The sequence below is a fragment of the Rousettus aegyptiacus genome, unplaced genomic scaffold (genome assembly GCF_014176215.1).
Source record: "Rousettus aegyptiacus isolate mRouAeg1 unplaced genomic scaffold, mRouAeg1.p scaffold_m13_p_8, whole genome shotgun sequence".
In the NCBI taxonomy this organism is placed as follows: domain Eukaryota; kingdom Metazoa; phylum Chordata; class Mammalia; order Chiroptera; family Pteropodidae; genus Rousettus; species Rousettus aegyptiacus.
Genome location: NW_023416311.1, coordinates 109,714,716 through 109,729,515, shown reverse-complemented (window position 1 = coordinate 109,729,515; position 14,800 = coordinate 109,714,716). Strand labels below are relative to the sequence as shown.

The following is a 14,800-nucleotide window of genomic DNA, read 5'->3' as shown; positions in this document are numbered from 1 at the left end:
GCCTGCGCGCCCTCGGCTGCTCGCTGCAATGCGGTCTCACTGGCCATGGACGTCCAGGACAGGAGCGGCCCGCCTGGGGGCGCACCTGAGCTTGCTTCTCTCCAGACAGCTCCCCGTCTAATGCAACGCGTCCTTCAAGGACCCGTATGTGCGTACGTGGCGATCTTTCTATTTGTCCCGAGCTCGGTCCCCCAGCTGTCTGCCAGCTGCGTGAAGAGCTTGTGCACTGTTATGTCAGGGGACACCGTCCTCAAGGGGCAGCCACGCGGGTCCTTACCATGGGGGTGGGGGGGGGGGAGGCGAGCTACTGCCCACGGCAACAGGGACGTTTGGCTCAATTTCCACATCTCCGCACCCCTTGAATTGCATCTCTTTTGCACGGCACCTCCATTACATTTGTTAGAAACTGGAAGTTGTGAGATAAATATATATATTTTTAAGCCTACAGCACCTGGTACTCCCAGGTGGTCTCCCATCCAAGTACTGACCAGGCCCGACCCTGCTTAGCTTCCAAGAGCAGATGGGATCAGGCGCGTTCAGGGTGTCACGGCCGTAGAGAAGAAATATTCTTTAGTGAGAAAAACACCATTTCTCACTTAAAGCAGAAAGACTGCCTCGTTTTAAAGCAGTGGGGAAAAAACAAAAGCTCCACGATTGCCCTGACCCTCAGCCCCAAGCAAGAACTCGCTTCCTGGCGGCCGGAAGCTTGTAGGCAGACATGGTGGTGCTGGTCGAATCCCAGCCCTTCCGAGGTCCTCGCAGTGGGTCGTGCCCGCCTCCAGCTCATCCCAGGCCTCCGAGGTGGGCCCCGGGGTGGGCGGGGCCAGACCCGGAGCCAACGAGCCAGCTGGCTGGGGTCAGTTTCCCACACAGGGCGAGAAGCCCATTCCTCCAGACAGGCAGCAGGGGAGGAGTCAGACCCGACGCGGACGTGCGCACCCCGCCAGCGCGCACCCCACTTGCTGGTGGGAACACCAACCCACCCAGGGGCCAGAGCCAACCGAGGGAAGGAATGCAGACATGCGCACTTCCAGGCAGCCCCAAAGCCTTCTACCCGGCGATTCTCCTGGGCAGACAGCCTCTGCAGGCCACGGTGTGTGAGAGCCGCATGTATGCGGTTCACTGGCGTCCTGGAAGAGCAAGGTGACTCATGCCTTAGGAAGTTCCATGTGAGCAGCAAGGTTACTGTGCATTTCCACACGCGCACACATACACACATGCACACACATACACACATGTACGCACACGCACGCACACACACGTACATATTCCTTAGAAGGCTTACAATCTCTAAAACCCATTACTCAGAAAAAAAACAGGAACTAGGCCTACATTTTTTGCCTCCCAAGTTCACTCTATCTATCAAAATTCGACCTCATTTTTTAGAAAGGAAATCCGTGGAAAGGAAAAGACCCAGGCGGAGAGGCCATGTACCCATTCTCCCGCCTGGGCCTCAGCATCCTCGCAACTGCCCCCAGGGTCGAGTGAGAGTTGACCTGCACGTGAGGGAGAGTACTTGGGAAACCCAACTCCGTCGTGCGGACTTTAGGGATTATTTTTATTGTAACAAGGAACTTTTATCACGACAGGCTTTCATCGTAACACGCTTAGATAAAGACCAGACTGAACAGTCACGGTGGCTCTGAGACGAGTCCCTTCTAATCCCATGCTAGCTTTCCGTCCCCAGCCCCTACTTTGAGTCAACCATCCAAGCCCATTGGCCATCCGTCCACCCACTCAGACACGGAATGCAGGAGTGTGAGGCACGTCCTCTCCCCGCTACCCCACCCCCCCGCCTCGGGGGGTGCTCATCAGACAAGAACAACACAGGAACCGGCAGCGGGTGAGTGGAGACGAAGACGCCGAGGTGCTCGGCCACCGGGCAGACTCGGCCAAGGCCCTGCTGGCAGAGGGCCCCTCACTGACGACCCAGCAGGTTTCACAGAGAAAGCCAGGCTTGAGCGATGGCCCGTGAGAGGGAAGGACAGGCATGGAAGTGAGAAGAGCCGAGGGTGCCCTCGTGCTGGGTGTGGGCACCGTCCACACCGGCCTGGGGGCAGCTCCCGCCACGTCTCACCTGCAGGGACCCTGCCCACGGATCTGATTTCAGGAGGCGGGACTCACTCTGTCCAGCCTCACAGCCCAACACGGCGTGTGCGCTGGCCCCTTACCTAAGAATTCTACCCCAGTGTTTTATCTGAACGCTTCTGAGAACATGCAAAATTGTAATGGAATTTGCTTTCCGGAGGGGCAGAGCTACCTGGCCGACTCAAGAGGGTGGACCCACTGAATCGGGGAGGCCACCTAGTCTAGCTAGCTTCATAGACTCGGCAGTGGAGGAAACAAGCCCAGAGGGCCTGAGGGGCTTTCCCGGGTCACCGTGGGATGTGGACCAAGGCCCGTCCTGCAGGTGCTGCCTGGTCCTCCACGACGCTGCTGTGGACCATTTGGCAATTCACAAGGCCCCACCCAAGCACACGCATCTTAGACCACTGCTGAGTCAGGGGACCGCACGTCTTCCGAGCTGGCTGGGAGACACCAGAGGCAATCCGCTGTGCGTCAAAAGCTCCCACTGCCGTGTGCTCCGGGGAGCTGCGGGGAGGGACTTAGACCTCGGCCCATTTGATCCCAATCAGCACTTGTTTTTCCCCTCCGCAGACATCGAGATAATCACCACTCCATTCCTCGGCTTTCCGCCACAGGCGATCTCACCTTTCCGATGCAGGCAGGCTCCAATTTACATAGTATTAAGTATCCCTCAATCCCTGAGTCCATCTGACCCGCGGGCTGTGGCCAGCGAGCTGGAAAGGACAAGTAAACATGGTTGACATCCGGGAAGGCAACGAGCAATGTAAACTTCATTCCAGAAGAAACACGGGAGCAAAGCGTGCTGGCCAAGGAGACGTACCCAAGGAGAAGCATTTGAACAGAGTACAGATAGATGCAAAGGAAAGCAAGATTCAATTTCAAGGTCGAACGGGGCCAGACAAACAGAGCGGACTGGGGAGGGGGTGGGGTCGGCCTTTCTGGTCATCCTCTTGGGTCAGAATAAATGCCTGCACTGCTGCCTCCTGTGGCTTCGCTCTGGCGGGTCCCCATTTCTCTACCGGTGGCAAATTAAGTGTCTGTCCTCCTTTGTAGACATGCGATCGCTTTGTACCTGTCGTAAGCAGGACAGGGGCCGGTCAAAACGACCAAGACGCATGCGTGGGGGCTCTGCTTTGCCTGTCGCTTACGCGTTTGTCTCAAAGGGCCTTCTTTCCATACCAAAATAAATGCGCCATGTTCACGGAAGCAAGTCATTTTTGCTTAAAAACAGGGGCATGGTAGCGATATTGAGATAGGTGGAGACCATCTGTTTGCAAAAAAAGAAGCTACGTTGATTTGTTCGGCCTCCCGTGGGGATTCTGTGTAACTGCAGGACTAGTTGAAAACAAAACTTTTTGTTGTTTAAACGTATCTCAGGCTGCTTTTTAAAAGATTTTTTTTTTTTTTGAGTCATGAGAAGTTTTCTAATAAATAATTTCGAAGGATAAATACAATCCGATAAGCCTAAACAACGTGAATAAACTTTCCCACAGGGAACCACTCTTATTTTTTTCTTTGTCTACGTTTACAGAGTTTTTAATTTCTCAAAGACCTTTAAGATCTGCCTGCTTCCATCATGCCTATAGCATGCTGCGGGATGAGTTAGTGGCCGGTACTCTGCCAAGCCTGTGGACTAGAAATGAGCTTTTAGCACGTACTTGAGTTTTCTAATCGGATTTTAGTCCATGTGGTAATTACTTTCCCGTGTCGCAAAAACGTTACATTAAAGAAGATCCTAAAACCACATTTAAACCTCCGACTCCAAGGAATATTTGTAGCTAGAGCTTTTCAGAGTTTTACCCCTTTTAAATAATACAGATCACTTTGCATTTGAGAGTACACCTTAGTTGTACCAAATTCTGTGTACACACACACACACACACACACACACACCTGATTTCTATACTTTTGTTTTCCTTGCTTACAAGGTTTGCTTCTCACTTAATTTAGGAGGAAAAAAAGTCTTTAATATGATATTGTCATCTCATCCTGGAACATGGATTGTTTCTTACTTATTCGCATCAACTTCTGGGAGCACCACTAGAGTTTTGAGTGCTCACCAAAGAAGTTTCACAGAGTCTTAGAAGATTCCCACACACTGTATAGTTTTTGTTATCATTGAGAGTAACATCTTAATATTTTATTATATTTCCTGGTTGATCATTTCTGGAGTCAAGAAACAGTTGACAAAGCACGTCTGTCCTGCGCGGGCACGTGGCCGGGACCTGCGGTCCCAGGGGAGGCCGGGCGGAGCGAGGCCGCGTCGGCCTGGAACCCGCAGAATCCGCTCGGCCGGGCAGACGGCCCACGCGAGCTCCCCACGTTCCGTTCGTATTGTGAAGAACATACATGTTCCCTGTAATTTTTTCACTTTAGAAAAATGGTGAGGGAGCAGTAAGAAAACAGAAAGAGGTGCCGAAGGCCGAGTCGCTGGTGGACAACACGCGAGCGCGGGCAGCAGCCTCCACGCGGCGGGAGGGGATGCGCACGCGCAAGGCGCTGCCGCCATTTCGGGCAGGCAAGGGGAGGTGGGAGACCCCCGTTTTCCTCGATCCTGGCATGGGGGGTGGGGAGGGCAGGAGGACACAAGGGAATAAAGGAAGGTTCCAGATAATTCCGGCAGGATCATTTCTCCAAGTCCCCTCGCAGCCTCTGCAGGAGTGCGGCATCCATGTGCGCACTTTGCATGAATGTGGGGACCCCCTGGAGAGGCCCCCTGGAGTCCCTAGCAGAGGCTCAGGGGGGCCTGGGGACCACCAGCCACAGAGCCCAGTTACCTGGGCTGCCATTCTTCAGGCGACCCAGGACTGGCATTCTCAGTGACAAGGATGAATCTGAAAAGCCAGCTTAGACTCCGAGGCTGGGCTCACGGCGGGGTGCGGGAGGAGGGGGTGCGGGAGGAGGGGGTGCGGGGCAGCAGGACACACCTGGACCACGTGCAGGCATGACTCACACGGGGTCGTGAAACAGGGGCGCGGCCCGGTGTGGTGGGCAGACCCACGGCTCCGAACGCATCCTAATGGAAGGTCCATCGCCCGACACCTTGGCGGCGCGGCTAGGGTTCGTCCAGGAGTTCGTTCTAACGAGGTGCCGAAGGCCGAGCCATTGGTGGACAACGCGTGACAGGGACGTACCCTCCTCTGCTCCTTTTGTCCTGGGTCCAGAGGTGGCTCAGTCAGGCAGTGCGCATGCGCTTGCCCAGCCTCTCACGATGTCGGGTGGGCAGGATCATAGTCGACGGAGTGGACAGCAGCATCGTCCAGAGGATGCAAACCACTGGACAGCCATCCCCGAGAGCGCTGATTAATGGTACGATGTCAACCCAGCGTCCTCCGCTCAAGGGCTGTGTCGTCTCACCCCCGGAATGTGACCCTGACACCCGGGGGGCGGACAGAGCTCACACGCGCCCTGAAACAACCTCCGAAAACCCCCTCCCCGCCTGGCACACCTTGGAGGGCCCGTGGGGTTGTGGGTGGCGGGGTCGTGAGCTTCAGGGACCGCGGGCATTTGGCAGGGAGGCCACGGTTCGCGCTGCAGAATGAAGGCCTGGGACAAGTCACAGGGCCGGGCTGGGACAAGCTGAGATGTGACCTACACACACAAAGAATCCTGGACTCTCACTACAGAGATGGAGGCTCAGACGCCTTCTCTGTAATTTACAGAAGACCCAGAATGCCACAGCGACACACTCGCTGTCCCCGACACACTGTCTAGACAGGTCCCCGTGGATCCGGGAGGAACAGCTGCCCTGGCTGTGTGGCTGGGACCACGGGAAGTGGGTTGATTTTCATTCCAGACTCCGCTTCTCCACCGCACAAAGTTGGGGAGAGGTAAAACCCTCAGCCCGCACCTTCTCCAACACACCCCAAAAGCCTGGGTATTTTACACGTATTAACGCTCGCATGCATGGCGGAGCTCGCAGAAGAGTAAGGAAAATTCCCCGAAGAAACAAGGAAGGTTAGACCCCAGACCGAGAGAGGTTAGGAGGCCCTGCCCCAGGACACTGTAATTCCTGTCTCCAAGGCGTCCATTTGTGTAGTTCCGTGGGGACAGGACACACGCCCTTTTGAGACGCGGCGGGTACACCCACAGGACCCACCTCCAGTTAGCGGGGACCCATGGAGAGTTTCTTTAGGGTCCACGTGGAGGAGCAGGACTGCCGGGCCCTAAGTATTCAAATACTTAATTTTATTAAATTCTGATGGATTGCAACAGGAAATTTCACCAGGCTATGCTCCCCCTGGAAATGCAAGCGTGTGCCATCCCCAGGCACTAAAGGCATCACGCAGCCTTCAAATATTTGCAAGTCTAATGGGTGTAAAGCCACTGCGTTTTTTCAATTTGCAATTCTTTAAATAGTAGCGGGTTTAAACAGCTCCTATTTAGTGAGTCTTTGAAGTTTTCTTCTTCTGTAAATTGCCTCTTGGTACTCTGCTCATTTTTCTGCTTGGGTTCTTGACTTTTTCTTAATAATTTTAGCATTTCCTTGTATAACTTATTTTTCGGTTATTCATTTCAGGCCACAGATGTTTTGCTCCATCGGCACTGCACATAAATCTTTACGACGAGATGGCTCAATTCATCGGTAGTTTATTTTGTCGTACAGTACCTGGGGATTTCATTGAACGGGTCCTCCACCTCCGTGTTACATGGGTATCCATTTACACCCGCCTCCGTTACTTTAGAGAGGTGCCACGTTTCCGGTACAGAATACTCTCATGTGTACGGGCTCCCTGAACCTGTCTTCTACTTCACAGGTCCTTTTTCCCTTTCAAAAACAGCATATCGTGTTTATCGCAGCATCTTAACGGAATGTCCTGATACCTAGCAGGGCAAGTCCCCTCTTACTCTTCTTTTTCGAAGTCTTTAGAGATTCCAAATAAATGTCATGGTAAGTGTATCAAGCAAGGGACAGGTTAGGGTCTGGGAAGAAAGTTCTTCCCATGCCGGCAGGAACTTCTCCAAAGAGCGAGCGATCGCAGAGCCCGCGCGCCACAATGCGCCCCACAACGCGCCCGTGGGAACACGGCGCCACTTCCTGTCGCGGGACAGACGAGGCCGAAAGAGGTTCCGGTGAGTCGCTGATGGCTGCGAGATGGCCCCGGGCAGGCTCTGGACCTGGCTTCCGGTGCGGCGCAGAAGAAAATGGCATGTTGCTTGGGGTGGGCAGAATCGAGACTGTCTGAAAAACAGCATCTTGTTTCAAGATCAGGCTTTCCCAGTACGTCGCGCCAGTCAAGAGTACCTGTCAGTCTCCGTTGCCTATTTCAGTGTTTTTCAACCCCGGCTGAAAAATACCATCACCTGGAGAATTTTTTTTTTTTTTTAATCAGCACACCCAGGCCAACTAAATTTGAATCTCCAGGATTGGGCCTAGTCATTGCATTTATTTTATTTTTTTTTTATTTTTCTTTTTAGTTGAGGCAACCCTTGGTTGACCTCACAGATTGCAAGGACCTTGTCAGCTTATGATCACTTATTTTTTTTTAGTTTTTATGCCTACAGCACCTGGTCTTTCTAGGTGGTCTCCCATCCAAGTACTAACCAGGCCCAACTCTGCTTAGCTTCTGAGATCATCGCATTTACTAAAAAAAATCACTGAGTGAGTCTAATCTTCAGCCAGGATTAGAAAAAGTGCCACATAAAAATCTGAATTTTCCTTTCCAGGAAGCTGTCTCACAGGTCTTTATATTATTAATGGACCAGTCTCTCAGTTTATCAACCGGTGAGCATTTGCCAACTGCTGACTTATTTCTGTCCGGTGATGATAGTGCTGATCACAGCGGAAACAGCCCAGGCGCTCCACAGCAAACTATGGCCGGTGAATAAACAAACTAGGGTTCATTTATTCAATGAAATCTATGCAGGCACCTACAGAACGTTCTCCAAAGACATTAGTAATCCAGAGCTCATGCAGATTACGAAATAATCGGTGCCGATCATAACAATTCGTAAAACATTTAGATACATAAAAACGGTTTCACAGGTAAGCAGCAAATAACCACATCGATTGCTTTGTGTCGAAAGTAGGAATTGTCTGAGTTTGCTTTAATGGGTTCCCTGCCCCACCCCCCCAGACTGTTTGAAATGCATAGGAATTTCTTACCCATAAAGAAAAAAAAATGCAAACTATAATACGAGACAGTTACATGGGACTTTCGCTGCAAGAAACAAATTCGCTCACGTTCGCTCTGCTGTGGGGGAGCAGAGGTCTTTTGTGGGGGACTCCCACAGACACTAAGAACGAAGTCGACCGGTGCAGGAGCGGGGCCTGGGAATCCGGGAGCAGCCCCTCCCGGGGGCTCCTGCCTCCGTCTCCCCAGAAGTCCAGTGTACCCTAGTCCACGGCTGGCCGCGGAAGGCTTCAGGTCTTCTGGACCCAGTGCTGTCCCTTTAGGCAAGTTGTTCCACCTCCCCAAGCCTCAGTTTGTCATTTATAAACAGGGACATATTAGCGAGACCACAAATATTCGAAAATAAAATTTCTAACAAAATTCCTGTTGCATCAAAAATGCCCAGCAGTCGTTCACGATAAAACGTGAGGTGTCATGATTGTGGAAGACATGTGGTCAGACCCCGGCGTCTCCCAGCGGGGAGGAGGGCAGAAGGACACTCTGGGAGGGCTCAACAGTGGGCCAGACTGTGGCCCTCCAGGAGAGCCTGCGAGAGGGAGGCCCAGGCGGACAGGTGGCAGGGGGAAGAATGGGCTCCCCGTGCGTCAGAGGAGCTGGATGCGGAAGGACCAGGGCCCAGAGCCCCTCCCCAGCAAGAGGCCAGAGAGGTCAGCGGCCACCCGCCACCTTTGCCATCACAGAGCCGTCACCAGGAGCCTGGGTTTTACTGTCGCCGCCAGCACAGCCTGAGGAGACAGACGGGCTGGGCTCACTGACACAAACAAGGCTGGGTGTCACCTCCCCAGCAGAGTCACGGGCTCGGCCTGCCGCCCAGAAATCTTGGGGGTGGCGTTGGAATTCCGCTCACACCTCCCTGCGTGTGTGAGAGGTCCCACCAAGCCTGCGACAGCCGGGAGATGACAGGCACCCCAAGTTCTCTGCTTAGCTCACAGGGCTTCCTGGGAAAGAGGGTTTTACTGAGGGACAGAGAACGGACAAAAATGAGTCTTTGCACTCTTCAGGGGCCAGCCTGCTTTGAGACCTCAGGAGCACGACACAGGTGACCAGGAGTCCGGTACAGGCCCCTTCATCGCCATGGGAGAGGAAGCCCATCGTGGTTCTCCATTAGCTGCACTTGCTGGCTTAATAGTCTGGCCCCAGGTATTGTCCAGATTTAAAAGGAAAAAACTGGGTCAAACTAATGGCTTTGAGTGTCCAGGGCCGTTAGTGTCTCTGCTGATCATCACGTCTGTGCTCCGGGCACAGTCAGGGCTTGGAGCGTGGCTGGACATGGGCGCCCACACAGGCTGCTCGTCTGAACCCCCCGGGGGGCCCCTCACCCAGCCGCATGGTAGGAGCCCGCAGTCGGGGGCCCTGGTGTCCTTGGACCTGCTCGGGTGATTCACATGGGTGGCCAGGGCTGAGAAGCACAAGGCTGGACCGTCATTTGGGGAGTAATCCCTCAGAAGATAAACATTGGGGTGCCTGCTGATGTCCTTGAAGGGATATTCAGCTCATTGGAGCAGGAAGTGAAGGGTCGCAGGGGGTGGGCGTGGCTTATGTGGGACATCGGGGTCATCCCGTGGTGGTGTCCGAGACCCCAGCACGAGCTGGAGAGAGCCAGCAGCCATGCCTCATGGGGGACGGTGTCCCCTGGGAACACGTAGGAGCTACACGATATGTCCCGGAAGCTGCTAAGAGCCTGGAGCACAACACGGTTCAACTCTGCATCTCGCACCTTGTAGGCGAGAAAATCGCGTCCCAGTGAGTTAAGAGAGAACGTGTCCTTTTTTTTTTTATCCCCTAGAAATATATGAATGAAAGGACAGAATGTCTTGGGTTCGCTTTAAAATAATCCGGAGCAGGTGTGTTGGGGTGGGGGTTAGTAGAAGGGTCTGTGTAGACATCACGAGATCAGCCCAGTGGCACTTGGAGTCGGGTGACAATTACACGAGGCAGGTTCATTGTACTGTTACCCCTACATTTGAAATTTTTCACAGTAACATGTTAGCAGTACATCCATTTGATGAATCAGGAGACAGAAGAGTACCACATCGAAACTGTTACTTTGAAAACAGCACATCCCAAATCTGAACGCGGATGGGCCGCAGAGGGCGCTGTCGCAGGAGAAAAGCTTCACCAACGCGCCTGGGACGCACGGGCACGTGACGCCCGCGGGGGCTGGGGGCCCCCTGCCTCAGCTCCGCCCCGCACCTCCCGCGGCCGGGCCCGGAGCCCGCGTCTGCGCCCGCGGCGCCCGCAGAATCGGTGCGTGCGGATGGCGCCACGCGCGCGCTCCGCGTCCTCCACGGCTACTGCGTGCGTCAGGTCCCGGTGGAAAACACCTCCAGGTGGGGAGCCCCTCCAACCCCCCCCTCCCCGCTCCGGGAGAGCGTGAACGCATCCGAGGAGGGTCAAGGCGGTGCGAAAGAAAGGCCTCAGCCTGGGAGCGACGGTCAGCGGCGGAAGTGCCCAGGCGTGTGCAGGTCTGGACGAGGGTGGCGACTGCCTTCTCCCCTCTTGGCAGAAGATGAGCGGGGCTCGTCCAGGAGACGGGGCGAGCCGTGCGGGACGCAGCGATACACCCCACGCGCGGAGCTCACGCCCGCCCCTCGCCAGCCGGCAGAGCGCAGGTCGCCGCGGGCACCTGCCGTGGGAGGGGGAAGCGCCCTGCGAGGCGCAGAGGTGGCCGAGTGGTTGGTGGCGGAGGCCGCCTGCGGCCGGCACAGCGCCCTGTCGCCTGGGAGCCTGAGCCACGTGGCAACGGCTCCACGTCGGGGAAGGAGACCCTGCGCGTCTCGGGCTCCTGCCGGCCGCAGCCCCGCGGCCGCGCACAGACGCCCCTCTCTGTCCAGACCAGAGGGAGGGCGCAGGGAGCCCCCCGCGGATACTGAGGGCCTCTCCGGGATGACAGAAGTTCGCCGGTGCCGTTTTTGTTTGCCCGGCATCTTCCGGTTTGGACTGTGATTTAGCTGATGCCCTTGGTACGACCGGCGACCCCAGTCGTGCTGCACCGCCTGTGACCCCCGCTGCCCTTTGGGAGGACGCTGCCTGCCTTTCACAGCAGCTCTGGGAATGCACTACAGCAGAGCTCCGGTGACATGTGGCCTCTCTCTCCTGGTCGCCCGGGTGACACAGCTTCGGCTGCGGTCAGGTCAGTCTGACGGTTCTCAGCGGCGTCTGACACCGCGGGGCAATGGTATTGAAAGTGGACAGTGATGGAGGGGCCGGGAAGACAGGCCGCGGGCTGATGGCCCTTCAGGCCACCTCCTGCCACTCGGGCGCCGGGCAGGGGGACGGGGCACGGAGAACGCGTGTCTAGGCAGCCGCTGGGATGCCAACACGCGTCACCCTCAGACGGAGGCTCCCGTCCTTCCTGATTCTTCCTCTGGTACCAGACTTCTGGACTGGAGCAAAAAGCTCCCACTCCCTGACCTTGGAGCCTGGCCGGGTCGTGGAGGTCCTTTTATACGCGTCTGAATTCAGTATGCTGAGGCTCAGAGAGGTGATGCCACAGCTACTCAGTGACAAAAGAAGGACCCACAGCTCTCTGAGGTCTCTCAAAACTGCCTCTTCCACCAGTTCGAGGCTGCCAGTTTCACTCCTTCGTCGACAATCTGGATGCGCGGATGGGACGGTGGGGCGGGGGGGGACGGCCAGAGCTCACCTGGGCACGCTGTCTGTCGCTGGCTCTGAATTCACTGCGAGGAAACAGAGAAATGATACTTTCTACCCCCAAAAGCCCAATGCTTCTCAAACTTCGGTCCCCAACTATTGCACGTGACTTCTGAGGAACTTACTTTCCTGCAATTAATGCTTTTTGCAAACAATATTGGAACGCCTGCTTCCCTCCTGGGAGTCTGGAGCCAGACGGGGCGCCTGTGGGCCCAGCGCCCGCTTAGACCCTGGGCTCTGAGTCTGTAATGACTGTGCCATGGTCCTGGACATCGAGGGTCTTTCAGGTTTTCTGCCCTAATAAATGTTGCATCGAATGACATCGAAACTCGTCATTTTACACATCTGCAAGTCTGGGAAGCAGACCTCCTGGGCCCAAGTGATGTGTGTTTGGCATTCTTTTTTAGGCATTTATTCATCTTCTCAAAAGGTATTTCAAAGTTCAAAGGGAACAGCGGGTTTTAAGTGAAAACCGCGTCTCCATTATCACCCACCCGCAGCGGCGACTGCCGGTTCCCATGGGTGGCTCCTCTCCAGATGCCGTTACGGGAGAGAAACCCTTCTACCGAAGCTGTCTTTCCTCTGCAAGGCCCCCACTATTTGGAGATGTCTCCAGCGCAATGGCGATTAAAACTGGAGAGAGAACTTGCGGTATCTGCTCACGTTCAGAACTTTTTTTTGTTTCTTTCTAACCTGTCTCACCAGGCCTGGCTACACGCCGCCGTTGTCCAGCTCCCGATTTTCCGCTTTCTCCTCGTGCGGTCTGTGCTCCGGGCTGCTCGGTCCCATGGGCTTTGACGCCTGTGTCCAGTGCCAGAGGCCGCTTTCCGACGTCGAGGGGTCCCTCTTTTCTACTCCGATTAAGTGAGGGGCTGCCAGGCCTGTTGGCAGCACTGCTGTGGCGACATGTCATCTTTGAGGGGGATGCGAGGGGGCCATTTCTTGGGGTCCCCAAGGCCACTATCCTCATCTTTTCTCTGGAGCGGGACAGGTTCCCCAGAGAGGCGCCTGCCGGTGAGCTCCCACCAGAGACAGGTCTGGCCGCCCCCGACACTCGGGGGGCCGAGGGAAGGGCAGCGTGCGCAGTCCTCGCCCCCTGGGGACAAGCGCCCTGTGTGGCACCCGCCATGCAGGTGAGGGGGCCCCACGATTCAGCTGCTCCTCAAGCCGCCTCGGCTCATCTTGATGAGCCCGGTCTGAGCCTCCCAGGAACCCTGGCACACGGCAGACGGTGCCTCAGTGGCTCTCGCGCTGGCTCAGGGCCCGTCGCCACCTGCCCGTTTGCCTTCCTGCTTCCAAACGCTCGCTGCTTCTGCCCTCCCCTCCCCGTCTCTGTCCAAACGTCGCTCCCACTGGGTCACGAGGCCTCGGGAGGCGGTGAAAGCAGAGGTGGATTCAACCCGTATCTCGGTCCAGGCAGAACCCCCTAATCATCTTCCCTCTGGAGAAAAGTTCCTAAATTTACATCTGACCAAAAAGCTCAGAGGCTTTCAATAGCCTTAACTTTTAAAGCAGCGGGAAAACACACACTCGATGGCCGCATTCGTCCCTCGGAGGTACACTCATTTCTGGCAGTTTTGCAAAGCTGCCAAAGTCCGACTAAAAGGCGGCCGTTGCCACGTGGCTGTCCCTGAAGGGAGGCGTCCTGGGACGAGACCCGTACTTGCCGCCGGAGGCCTGGCCCTGCTCCCGGGGGTCGACTTCTTTTTAACCGGGATTCTGGCTTTGTCACTGTGACGCCCGGTTGGTCTGCTTCACTCACACGGTGGTCGGGGTACGAACAATCCCCCTCCTGCAGGTACTGGATTAAACGAGTCACACGCCGGTTACCGACTCACCATCTCCGGCTGCAGCCTCGGCCCAACCCCCTCTGCTGTCCCACGTGGCGGCACCAGTTTACACCCCGACTGTCCCGAGGGTTTCTCTCCGCATCCTGCCTAGTGCCTGTCTTTTTGATGACGGCCCATCTCACAGGCGTGAGGTGACGGCTCGCTGTGGCTTTGGCTTGCATCTCCCTGACGATCGGCGACGCTGCGCAGCTCTTCATGGTATCTGTTGGCCGTCCGTGTCGTCTTGGAGAAATGCCCATTCAGGCCCCTCTCCTGTTAAACCGGATGGTTCTCCTGCTCATCAGTTGCATGAGCTCTTCCGACACCGCTTTAGGTGTTGGCTCCTTGTCAGATACGCGGGCCGCCTCTGCACTCCGTCGGTTTCCTTGGCTAAGTGGCTTTCGGCCGCGTCGCCGGGACCCCAGGGCGGAGCTCGCCCCCGTCTCCTGCCCGTGCTGCTGTCAGGTCTCGCCCGCTGAGTAGATTCTGCACGTGGTGCGGGACGGAGGCCGCTCCACTCGTCCACGTGGCCGTGCGGTTTCCCCTCCACCACCGGAGACCGTCCTCTGTGTCTTCCTGGCCCCTTTGTCGGAAACGGACCACACGGGACTGGGTTTGCTCCGGGCCCCTCATGCTGCTGCTGACCTAAGTGTCTGTCTCCATGGCAACAGCATACTGTCTTGATTACCACAGCTAAGAAAATATAGTTTGAAATCAGGAAATACGATGCCTCCAGCTTCATTCTTGTTTTCAAGATTACTTTGGGTATTAGGGCCCTTTGTGGTTTCATACAAAATGTTAGGATTGTTTCTTCTATTTCTGTGAAAAAGGCCACTGGGGTTTTTATGGACTCCATGATCACACTTGGTAGCACGGACATTTTAACGACATTGGTTCTTCCGACCCACAATTACGGAACACCCTTCCTCTTACTCATTTCCAGCACCTTTCATCCACGTCATGTAGTTCTCAGTGTACAGACTACTCCATGTAAGCTATTTAATGTTAAGGAATTGTTACTGTCTGGGTACGACCTCATTGAGGCTGTTTTTTACAAATGTTACTGGATGCAATTTATTTGAAAACAGTACAAAC

At 55.4% G+C, this 14,800-nt stretch overlaps 1 pseudogene; it reads right to left on the bottom strand.

Moving 5' to 3' along the window:
* Positions 1–439: 439 nt before the first annotated feature.
* On the bottom strand, positions 440–558 carry LOC118607145 (annotated as a pseudogene).
* Between the last annotated feature and the right edge of the window lie 14,242 nt (positions 559–14,800).